This window comes from Camelus bactrianus, chromosome 21 (genome assembly GCF_048773025.1).
Source record: "Camelus bactrianus isolate YW-2024 breed Bactrian camel chromosome 21, ASM4877302v1, whole genome shotgun sequence".
Classification (NCBI taxonomy): domain Eukaryota; kingdom Metazoa; phylum Chordata; class Mammalia; order Artiodactyla; family Camelidae; genus Camelus; species Camelus bactrianus.
In genome coordinates, this window is record NC_133559.1 from 21,249,066 (window position 1) to 21,262,226 (window position 13,161).

Consider the following 13,161-nt stretch of genomic DNA (forward strand, 5'->3'; position numbering starts at 1 on the left):
AAATAACTTTAAATTTCCAATTAAACATTTTTGTCTCCTTCTCAAAATGCCAGCCAGTCTTTCTCTTCTAACCCTTTGTACATCCTCTCCTTAGAGTAATTCAGCATTTTTCAGCTTCTCCAAGTTATAATTTTCAAACTTCCTATAGACTTTCTAAAAAATTGAAGTATAGTTGATGTACAGTGTTGTATTAGTGTCTGGTGTACAGCAAAGTGATTCAGATATATATATATTCTTCAGATTCTTTTCCATTATAGGTTATTGCAAGCTATTGGCTGTAGTTCCCTGTGCTGTAGAAAAGGACCTCGTTGTTTATCTATTTTATATATAGTAGTGTGTATCTGTTAATCCCCAACTCCTAATTTATCTCTCCATTTTTCCCCTTTGATACGTTTGTCTTCTATGTCTGTGAGTCTGTTTCTGTTTTGTAAATAAGTTCATTTGTATCATTTTTTTAGATACCAAATATAAGTGATACCATTCTATCTTCCCAAAGGCTTTTTTTTTCCTCCATGGAGGTACAGGGAATTGAACCCAGGACCTTGTGCTTGCTAAGCATGTGCCTACCACTGAGCTATCCCCACCCCCACCCTACCCCATCTCCATAGACTTTTGAAGCCTAGCCCCTCTAAATGGGTTTAGCAAAGTAGGGTTCTTCTGCTCCCTTCCCCCCAATCATCTTATTTATCTTGTTACATTCCCAATTCCCTTTTTTCCAGGCCAAATTTCTCTTGTGAACTCTTGTTCTCTGTATCTAGTTGCCACCTGTCTTCTCTGCCTGGATGTCTTTATTTGATCATGTCTCAATTCAAACTTGAATTATTTTCTGCCTTTCCAATTCTATTCCTCTTCTATGTTTTCTGTTTCCAAAAATGGTACCACCCTTTACCCAGGTACCCCAAGGCAGGAACCTGGGAACCATCCTTCACTCTTCCCTCCTTTCTCATACCTTCTGTGTTGTAACTGCTCCCAGCCATCTAGCAACCAGGTTCTGTTGAGTCTATTTCCTAAGATATTTTAAATCTACTTGTTATCCCCACTTGCCATAATGAACGGGTTTATTCTGCTCAAAAATTTACAGCAATACTCTTTATGATTTGACAAATTTTAAAAACGTTCTTTGCTTTTTAAAATGGATACGACATGAAAACACTTTATTATGATCAGAGGGGTGTCAGGAGTCTCTTTCTCAAGAAAACCTTTTACATCTGATTAACTTATAAAGATCCCTTTCACAGCTGCCTTCTTTTCTTGGTGTGTGTTTTCATGAAGGATACACATCCCTAAAGAGAAAAATACTTTTGTAAGGTTTGAGACAAAAATGAGCAGTTCCATCACATCTCACCCATTCTGTCTCTATAGGGGCAGAACTTTTCAGGCTTTTAATTAGTTCATTTGGTATTATAGACCTGTAAATGTGCTATCTTTCTATTTAATTTTTTTTAATTGAGGTGTAGTTGTTTTTACAATATTATATTAGTTTCAGGTGTACAACATACTGATTCATATTTTTTATAGATTATACTCCACTTAAAGTTATTGTAAAACATTGGCTATTTTCGCTGTGCTGTACAACATATCCTTGTAGCTTATTTATTTTATACATAGTAGTTTGTACTATCTTCATCCCCTACCCCTATCTTGCCCCTCTCCTTCGTTCCCTCTCCCCACTAGTAACCACTAGTTTATTCTCTGTATCTGTGAGTCTGTTTCCATTTTGTTTGTTTTGTTATATTCATTGGTTTGTTTTACTTTTTAGATTCCACAACTACTTCTTAATTTTGAGCCTAGGTCTTACTGCAAGCTCACTGTGGTAAGATGTTCTATTACAACCATGTAAAAACTATTTTTAGCTAAGTCAAGTAATAAACTATGACAACCATTCTTGTACTTTTTTTTTTCCCTCTGGAATTAATAGCTGTCTTTGTTGATGCTGTTGTTATGCAGTTAGTTTTCTAGATCCTTATCAATAATTCAACCCCAGTGCTCTGCCAGATATCTAAATCTCCTCTCCGTTTCTACAGCTATATTAGGTATTCTTTTAATTTAATCTTCATGGAGAAATGTGTCTAGAGCATTCTAACCTGCTCCATTGCGGACTATTGTCTAGTGCATGTCATCCTGGCATCTCCCTTCACCAATATCCCAGGAATTTTCACACCTCTTCCTATGTACCACATATTCCTCTTTCTTGTTTTATTTTCTCCCCTAGTTTTGGTGAAGCACACACCAGTAGCTTGCTTAGAAAGAATACAGGGGAGGTAAATTTTTGAGAACTTGTATGTCTGAAAATATCCTTAATTTACTCTAGCAGCTAATTGGTAGTTTGGTTAGGTATATAATTCTAGGTTACAAGTAACTTTTCTTCAGAGTGTTGAGGGTGTCTCCATTGTTGTCTAGCTTCCATTGTTGCTGAGAAGCTGTATTCATTGTCTACTGCTGTTAATAAATCACCACAAATCCAAGTGGGTTAAACAATGCCCATTTATTAGCTCACGATGCCGTAGGTCAGAAATCTGAGCACAGCAGGACAGGGTTCTCTGCTTAGGATACCGCAAGGCTGAAATCACCTTCAGCCTCATTCAGGGGGCTGGCAGAATTCAGTTCTTTGTGGTCGTAGGACTGAGACCCCCATATCCTTGCTAGTCTGCCACTATAGCCATGTGGCCTTCTTGTCTTTAAAGCCAACAGTGGAGAATCTCCTTTGTCAGGAAGAGCCCCATCATGTTTAAAGGTCCTTTTCATGCTAAGTCAAGCCTTACTTAAAGTTAACCGTGCCATATAACACATTCCAAATTATGGGAGTGAAATCCATCATGTTCAATATACACATACTCGTAGAACACATGTACACACCAGGGATGGGGAATCATGAGGTTAGAGTTCTGCCTACCACAGAAGTCCAAAATTATTCTAATTCATGATCCATATTATTACTATTTTTTAAAGAGGTCCTATTTTTACCTCTGTAAGCTTGTAGAATTTTTCCTTGTCTTTAGGTTTCATGATGTGCTGTTATATGGGTTAATTTTTATCTGTCATGTTGCATGCTATATGTCTTTTCAATCTGGAAACTCGCACATCTTTCAATCCGTTTTGAATATGTTCATTGATGTTCCCTCCTTTCCATTTTCTCTATTCTTGCTTTCTGGGACCCTCATTATTTGGACGTTGGTCCATCTGGATGAACCTTCTTATTCCTACTCCACCGCCACTTCCCTTCCTGGTTTCTCTGTCTGTTTTTTGTTCTTTGCTTTACTTATTTTTCTACAGCATCATCTTCCAGATGTTGAATTTTCCATCGGGGTTGTTTATGTCTTAATTTACAAGGGCTGATTTTTGTTTTGTCTGTTTGTTTGTATCATGAATTTTTTTATATGACATCATGTTCTTGTTTTATGGACACAATGTTTTATCTTATTTCTCTGAGATTAATGAGGATTTATTTTTAGAGGATTCTTCTCTCCACATGGTCTTTTTTTTTTTCCCTCCAGTTACTTTTACATATTTGTTAGAGGCTTTCCTGAGATAACTGTGATCTTTACTCAACTATTTTAAACCACTGAAGAGCTGATTGTAAGTTCTGAGCCCATGAGGAAGGCTTGCCAACTGTGAAATTTACAGTACAGATTTGGCCATTATGTTAAGGATATTTTAGGTCTTTCCTCTTGGACAGTTCAGACAGTCCTGGAAATACATTTCAAAGCCTTTCATATCTCCTGCCTGGAGGTCATTGGCCTACTTTTCAGCTTGTTGGAGCTGAATAGGGGGAAAGAACTGAGGGTGTATATTCCTGGCAGTGTGTCTGGAATTCAGAATTCTCTGCGTTGTGGTATCAACATTAATATATGCTGTGTTTTTCTATATTCATACCTGGTGGAGTGCTTATAATGCACTCTTTGCCCCTCATCTTTGTTTATTGAATTTCTATCATTCTTCAGAGCTCAGCTCAATTGACCTGCCTACAAGCAATTCTTCCCGCTTTTGTGATGATTTAAAATATGGTTCATATCACTCATAGCACTTTAAGCACATTTGCCTTGAATCATATATAATTGTTTACTTATCTCTTTACTAGAGACAAACTCTTTGAGGGCAGTGACTGTGTCTGTACAGTGGAGGTTCACATCACAATTATCCTGCCCTTACAGGCTTTTAACAAATACCTGTTGAATGACTAGTCAGAGATCACAAAATTACTTTGATATTCTCCGAGACATATTTCTACTGATTCTTTACTTTAGGGCTTTCTGGAGAGACATTTTTGATCTTATTCATTTGGCTTTAGAGACATCATTCAGGAGTGCATTATATGACTGGAAATGTAACAGGAATAGCGAAGTGTAACGGCCTGCCATCTTCTTGTGTCAGGTAACTCCCACATGGAACATTGTGTCAAATATATAGATATTAAGTTAAGACTATTTTTCCCTTTCCTTTTTTAAACCACTACCAAATTACTGTCAGACGTCCATGGCAGCAGGAAATACCAATTCTTGAATAACTGGAAACCAACTACTAGTATTAGCTACTTTATGAATGGTTGACAATGCGCATGATAAAATGTCTAGTCATTCTCATTCATTCTGCATTGATAAGGCTCTGCTCAAATATAATTCAGTCTGAACATCCGAATGTTACTCTCCATGCTCCATTTGGAGCATTTGGACATGCTCCAAAAAACTCATTTTTAATCCTAGAGAAACCTTTCCCCCAGTATTATTAGCAATGTAGACAAGTGCCTGGAGTCTCAGAAAAACTTTTTTTTCTTTCCAGCTCCATCAGTAATTTGTATGGACATGTAATCTTTCTTCTCTTGGTCTCAGTTTCATTTTGTAAAAATGACAGATGAAATGCCCTAAATGTCAATCATCAAATCTCTTTTTAAAAAATATCCTGGAAGAAGTAACTTCTAGAAACTAGATTTTCCCTGCTTTCTGATTCACCACAGGGATTATGGCAGCAAACCTAAACCTCCTCCCACTTACTTTTCTGCCAGTTTTTATTTAATTTCTCTTCATCTGTCAAGCCTCAGCACAAATTTTACCCCTTTACTAAGTAATCTCTGTTAAGTGAAAAACAGTTTTGGAAATACAAAGCAGATAAAAAAGAAAACAAAATAGTGTAATCCTACCATTCAGAGAGAATAGTTTTTTTATATTTTGGAATATCTCCTTCTAATTTTTTGGGGGGGCACAATTATACTATATACACAATTTAATTTAAAATTTAAATATCAAGTTAGATCAATATCTTGCATTTTTTAAACTTAAAAATTATAGAATGGGTATTTCCCCATATTGAAATGCTTTTCAGGAGATGGTGTAGTTAAGAGCACAGGTTCTAAAGTCAAATTTGTCTCTAGGTTCAAATCTCACTTTTCCCACTTATTCGCTGTATGACTTTGGGCATGTTGCTTAACCTCTCTGTGCCAGTTTCTTTATCTATAACATGGAGATGGTAACAAAATATCGACTTCAGAATTTCTGTGTTTATTAAGTAAATTACTATATATAAAACATTAGAGGAATACCTTGTGCATCGTAAGCATTAAGTGAACATTAGCAATTACTATTTTAAAATATTTTTGAATTGTAACATAATACTTTATTATTTGGATATACTATAATTCATGCAATCAATCCCTTAGTATTTGACATTTAGATTGTTTCTAGTTTTTTAACATTGTAAATAAACATTGTAATATGCCACAAGCCTTGTGCTCGCATCTATGTACATTTATTGAATTATTTACTTTGTTAAATTCTTAGAAATTATAAGCCATGTTATTTGTTTTTCCTTTCTCTGCTCTCTGCTCCTGGAAGAGTAAGTTCCAAGAAGGCAGAAAATTTGCCTTTTTTATTTAATACTTAATTTCTAGTATATGGAAGAGTCCCTGACACATAGTAAGGGCTTGATAAATTCTTTTTATTGAAAATCATATGTCCAGTTTAAGAATCTTACCAAATTAATCCCCAGAAATGAACACTTTCTCCTGAGTGTGAGAGTGCCTGACTCATGCCTCCCTTTCCTGTCCGACAATGTAGTTTACATTCTTTGCCTGAAGCATCTTTGATAGCATCCATGAAAGATCATCGCTCTTCTGGTATGCTGTTTATCATATTCTACTAGCTGTATGCTTGTTAAAGAGGGTGCCTAGCCTTAGACCTTTTCTTTCCTACTTAATGTTCTTTGTATGGAGTCACCTTCTGCTTTAGTCAGTCCTGCCTGTTCATCATGATCATTCCCATTTTCATGACTATACTGGGCTTGGATAAGGCATATTTGTTCTAAGTAACTAACCTTAGGCAATTTAAGCAAACAACGTACTTATTTTAAGGACATAATTCTTACATAATTCAAGGATAAGAATGCAGTGAGAGGCTCTGGAAGGGTGTAGTAGGCTCTAGAACCAAAAAATCAGGAGTTTTCTCTTGCTCCTTTTCTCTGCATTTCAGTTTTCCCCACTTCTCTGCCCATCTATAGCTCCTGATATTACAGGATCTTATAGTTTCAGCCATGGTTAAAGACTAACCTACTGTGCCTGCTTTGGCAGCACATAAACCAAAAAAAAAAAAAAAAAAAAAAAAGATTGGAACCATACAGAGATTAGCTTGGCCCCTGAACAAGAATGACATGCAAATTCATGAAGTGTTCCATTAAAAAAAAAAAAACATAAAACACCAACCTACCTACTGTGAATCCCAGTTCAGAATTTCTGAGATGGAGAGTTTGATCGGCCTGACTTGGTTTGGGTCAAGCATCCGGTGCAGTCTAGTCAGTCTTGTCACAAGAGCTGGAATCAGTAAAACATGGCTATCAGGGCTCATTCCTATAAAGGGAGGGTCAGTTCTGAGGGACAATTATTTTAAGCTGAGCAGAAATTCCCCAAAATATTTGCCACAGTGATCTTGTGCAAATCCTTTCCTTATCTGAAGTTTTTGGTTTACCTAGACTTTATGTATCTTTAAAACCCCAGAAAGACTCTCCAGTTTTAGACCCATAAAGATACCTTAATAGTCCGAATTATTTTTTAAATCTCTGTCCTTCTTTTGAGAATTTGTTTTCTACCCTTAGTATTTAGTATTATTTTAAGCAATAGGTTATTGTTTAATTCAGGGAACTTTTGATTTCCAAAGCGGTACACATATTGAGGAGGAACAAAACCTCTCAAATTTCATTTCTATACACTTAGAAGGTGTTCAATTAATATTTAGTGAATTGAATTCTTCAAAAGAGTTAAAAGAACTTCATCCTGTCAAGTAGAAAGCTTGTATCTTGTGTATTATGCATAGAAACACTTTACTAATAACCAGTAGAACTATGAGTATCTATGATACACCTCAGGTTTAGGAACAACTTTTCATCTCCATCATCACCTTTGTTGAGTGCTTTGTCCTCTATCTGAGACTATTATTGTATGACGTTCTCATTCCTTCTCCCTGTTGCCCCTCTTGCTCCTTTGCAACCCATTCTTCTCACAATAGCAAAAAGAATCTTCTTAAAATACAAATCCAGTCATGTCATTACTCTCGTTAAAATCCTTCAGTGACTTCATATTGCACTTAGAATAAAATCCAAACTCTTCCCTGGCCGCTGAAACTCAGCGAGATCTGACCCCCACCTTATCTCTTAAACCTCACTTTTCAAGTCACTCTGCCCTTGCTCACTATCCTCTGACTATCCGGTTTTCTTTGAGTTCCTCAGGCACACAGAGACCTTTCTCCCCTCGGGACCTTTGCACGTACTATTTATTGCCTCTGTCAAGTGAGCAGCAACCCTCATGACACTGTCGCTCTTTCAGGCCTCAGCCTAAATGTCACCGTCTTTTCCTGACCTGATTCTTCCTCAGCTCTCTCTCTAAGATCGTTTTCCTCTGTCCACTTCTATTTTAACCTCATGTTTATCTCCTTTCTTCATGGAGTGTTCACAACTCACAGCTATTTTATGTTCCTCCTCACATTTTTTTTGGTCTGTTTCCCCCTCTAGATTATAAACTTCATGAGTGTTTAGGGACTGTGCTGGGTTTTTTTTGTTTTTTTTTTTTTTTTTTTCCCTCCCTATTGTAGCTCCAGTACCTTCCACAGGGCCTGGCATAGAGTAGCTGTTCAGAATACACTTGTTAATTTTATAAACAAATGAGTAACAAGGTACATGGAATGGAAACTAGAATGTTAATTTTTCAGTAGTTGTGTGTGATAGAACTAGTTTGGAAGTAGTTTCCAGTGGTTCTAGGATGATTTAAAAAAGATGAGTGTCCGTGGTTGATACTGTGTCATTTTAAGCAAATCATTTGATCTTTCTGTTCTTCAGTTTTCCCATACATCAGTAAAATATAATCATACCCTGTTAATTTGTTTATGGAAACGTTACTCATCGAGGCAATTTGGAAGTGGTGGTGAGTGACCACACTGCTAATTAGGCATGCAAATAGGGTATGTGAGTGTATGTGTGTGTTTAATGAAAAATGTACCAGCTCGATGTTTTTTCTCCCTGAAAACTGGGAAATTTGTTTATGCAAATTAATGGGAGTTCATCTTTTGTTAGAAATGAGTGCATGATTAAAAGATCTTTTAGCAAATCTTCATCAGTCAATTTGTGTTTCTTCTTCAATATTGGGGTGGAAAACGGACTTGCAAAATCTTAAGAGGGGCTAGAGAAAGTATCTTGAAGTTGTGACTGTAGAGTTCTGCCTTTTATTGCTGTCTACACTAGCAGGATATACACTATGGTCGAAAGTTCCAAAGCCAATCTCCATAGGCCTGGAATCAAAAGGATATATTGCATTAAGTTTCTGGAATTATTTTTTTCTAACAGCTTGACTTTTTATATGTTAATGATACCTTACATATTTATAATGCCTTAGAACACATTTTCACGTTCATAAACAGTTGAGAAATTATCAATATTTTAAGGGTATGGAATCTGAAATTACATAATTTGCCCCCAGGCCACATAATTAGTAAAAGCCAATGGCAGAAGGGGGATGGAGGTGAGTAACTGCTCTCAAACTCTAGCCTTTTGACATCTGGCCCATAGTTAGTCCACTACCCTAAGCCATCTCTCTCATAAGAGCTCAGTGCTAAACTGACATTTCCTGGTGGCCCTAATAGAGATTTGCAAATAAGTAGTGAAAATCATTGTATAAATAGAATCACTCTTAAAAAAATCTGTAATTGTGCAAGCATCTAGAATATTAACCTTAGTGATCTCATCTATTCATATATCAAACCTCTTTTCTTTGGTTCATGGCTTACTCCAATTTGGGAACACTTGATATGCTTTTTCAAATCATGACTACACAGTTCTAAAAAGATGCTTCTATTAACTATTTGGGGACCCGACGTACAAAACTATCTTGATCACCTAGTGCCCTCTACTGAAACAGCCGCAGTATAACAATTAGTTTCTTCTAAGAAATTGATTATTGAATGTTCTCAGAATAGAAAAGAATCTCCAATTTGTAGCAACTCTTCAATAAATTCTTTATTTCTAAGAATATTATGTTATATATATGAAGAAATTATATTCCCATCATCCAACTCAGTGACCAACTCAGAGGTCCTTCAATAAGTGTTGAAATAATCTACATGTATTTTGGTTTTTCTAGTGGTGCTCACATGGCATTCTGCTGTGGCATTCTTTTGTAAAGTAACATCATTGTTTTGTGGTTTTAATTGGTCCTCAGTAAATTTCTCTTCCACTCCTATAGCCCTGCCTCGAGATTTGGCAGCCAGAGCGATTTCTAATTTTCCTCCACACCCATTCCTCCAGACTGTCAGTTTTAGTTTTGCTCAAAATACATTTACAAGATTTATAAGAGCTTGGGATTTTGAGTAAGGCAGATCTGAGTTTAAATTCGGACTGCCACTTCCTTGAACAAATTACTCATCCTTTAAAAGGATTTTCCCATATGTAGAATGGGGAAACAGTCAACTTTGACTCCTAGGATGATTGTGAAGATTCAAGTGATAAAGTGCAAATAAAGGGCTCAGCACAATGCTTGTCACTTAGCAACTGCTCAGTTATTGTTAGCTTTTACTATTATTTTATTAGTTTTTGTTACATTTTGGCTTAAGCATTAGCTTTGTTTGAATATTGAATTCACTGGCTGAGGGAATGCATCAAAGGACTGGTTGTTGCGATACTGGACAGCATTTGCAGAACGTATTTATTAAAAATCTCTCAAGGAAGGAAATTTCTGAAGAAGATCCCCACATTCTATAATTCTTTTTTCATATCTCATGTTCTAACAATTTTCAGCCAGAAAGACTTGCCCTAGATTCCCATCCTTTCAGGCCTCTTTATACTTACCATTTTTTATTAGTTCTTCTCCATTCTTTGTGAAGATGGTAAATAATCTTCATTTAGTAAAATGTGAGGGCCTAGAGCACAAAGAAAGGGGAATTTGGAAATCATGGAACTGGAAGAAGTTGGGACAAACAAGGTTTTGTGTATGTTACTATTCTGGAGTAAAGGAGTTGGCCACATTTTAATTCTGCTTTAAACGAAAGAAAAATCTTCAGTATGTTGGGGTTTCTATTTAGTGTCAATTTTCATCACATCGATGCATATACATAGTCTAAAAAGCCAAATGGTATTATAAGGCTTGTAATGAAAAATGCACTCTCTGGACCCATCTCTCCCCCCAAACTGACCCCCTCCCTCCATTTCCAACAAGTCACTGCTTTCAGGTCTTTTAGCCAGCTGCTCTGGTATTTATGCTCATATTTCTAAAAAACATGCCTATACTACTGTTCCTTAATATTTCAGTTTCAAATATTAACTATTTGTTACTATTTACCAGCCCCACATTCACAGACACAAATATATTTCCCTCTTTCCATCCCCTCATCTGGTCGTATTGTTAGATGAATACTCAGTATTTGTTATTATGACTTTTATTATGACTCATGGTTGAACAAAGTATGAAGACTAAATTTTCCTTCTTGGTACTACTTTTTATTTTTCCTCAGTTAATAGTTGCCTAGTTCCCTTGCTTATTTTGCTGTACAGCTATGACAAATTACTCTCCCAACTCTTAAGAAAAATTGTTAAGTATCCTTTCAGAATATTAAACATACCAGGTAACCCACTGGTTTCTTTTTCACTTTCTTCCTTTCTTTAAATTTCAAGATATTCATCCTAGAATTCTCCAATGTCTTGTTCCAATCTAGGTTCTGGTACATAGTAGTCATCCAGGTCTTTGCTTCATCTTCAATTTGAGAAATCCCTTTGCCTTGGTGCTTTATTGGATTCCATTTCCTGGATCCTATATCTCCTACTGTACTGGATATAGTCCAAAATTCCAGTTGACCTACTCTCCCCTACAACTCCTCTCCTCCCTTTGCCACTCTGCTATGTACAGGTATGTCTTGTTTTATTGTGCTTTACTTTATTGCACTTGGCAGATAATGTGTTTTTACAAATCAAAGGTTTGTGGCAACCCTGCATTGAGCGCTTCTATCAGCACCATTTTTTCCAACAGCACTTGCTCACTTTGTAACTCTAATGTCGCATTTTTGGTAATTCTTGGGATATTTCAAACCCTTCACTAGCAAAGAGGTTGTGTATGATTCAGTGAAGGCTTAGATGTTAATTATTGCAGTGGTCTGGAACCAAACCTGCAATAACTCTGAGATATGCCCTTCTCTTTGGCCTTCGATTAGATTTGGCCTGTGGGAGGCTCAGCAGTCCATCTGAGGGAGGAAAATGAAGGTGGAGTGTTTGCTTTCCCAACTTCTTCCCTCTGTCTAAAGCCACAGATCCCATCAGGTGGCCCTCTTCAAACAGCATTGTCTCTGGGTTCCAGTAACCACTCCCTTCCCGCGCACCTTCAGGCCTAGGGTGTTGCTGGCCCAGAGTGCTACGCTGCTCCTCATTGCTTTCCCTAAACCCTGTCCACACCTTTCTAAACAGCCTCCTCGGTGACCCAGTTTGAGAGCGCCATCTGGTTTGTTCCTTCTTTTTGGTGACACGTTCTCCAGCACACGTTCTCAGTTCCTGAGAAAGGGTGCATGGGCAGTCATTTTTTTTTCAAAAACCTTGTTTGCCAGAAAATATCTTGATTCTACCCTTGCACATGACCAGCAGTTTGGCAGGGATGGACATCTAGGTTAGAAATAATATTGCCTCATACTGTTCTTGCTTCATTGTTTTCTAGCTTCAACTATTGCTGTTGAAAAGCCTCAAGATATTCTGGTTATTAACCCTTTGCATGTGAGTTGGTTTTTTGGGTTTTTTTGTTTTTAAACCTCTCAGAGCACTTACGATCTTTTCTTAACCTGAGGTCTGAAATTCAGCAACGATGTGCCTTGATGTGGGTCTTTTTCATTTGTTGTGCTTTTTCCTGTGTTATGTATACTCAGTCTTGAAAACTTGTCCTTAAACTATAGGAAATTTTGTTATATTATTCTTTTTCTAATTTTTTATATGCTATTTTCTTTTTCATTTCTTTCCAAATTTGGTGTTGGAGCTCAACTGACTCCTTTAATTTTCTCTCTTTTTTAAAAAAATTTCTCATTTTAGTTCAGTTTATGTTTTTATTTTACTTTTTTGGTAGATTTTATCTTCTAACTTTCCTACTTAATTTAAAATTTTTGTTGTATTTTCCATTTCCTAAGTATTTTGCTGTTGTTATTCTCTAAATGTCATCCTTTAAAAAATAGCTTTATCCTCTTATTTCATGGATGCTGTCTCTTTTATCTCTTTGAGGATAAGTTATTTTTTTATGGCAATTTTTTTTTCTGTTACCTACTTTTTTCAGTTTTCTCCAAGTTTTTTTTGACTATTTTTATTGGGTCTCTTCCATGTTAGAGATGTTCCTCGAGTGTCTGATGATTCTTGCTGTACATTTATATTTAAAGTTAAATCTCCTTCCGGGATTCCAATTATATGTGTCTTAGGCTGCTTAAAATTGTCTCACTGATGATTCTTGTTTATTTTTTTCAGCATTTAAAAAAATCTGGAAAGATACACAGAAAAACTATATTGGATAGTTTCTATTACTATCCCTCCAAGTTCACCAAAATTTTTCTTCTGCAGTGTATAATCTGCTGTTATTTCCAACCCTCTTTTTAGAGGTTCAGTTTGTGTCTTTTTACTATTTTCCATGTTTCTGCTTATTATTCAATCTTTCCTCTACCCTGTAGAACATAGGGA

General features: G+C 36.4%; 1 pseudogene; it reads left to right on the plus strand.

Moving 5' to 3' along the window:
- The first annotated feature begins 6,581 nt into the window (after positions 1-6,581).
- LOC123616850 (U6 spliceosomal RNA) lies at positions 6,582-6,666 on the plus strand (annotated as a pseudogene).
- Positions 6,667-13,161: the final 6,495 nt, after the last annotated feature.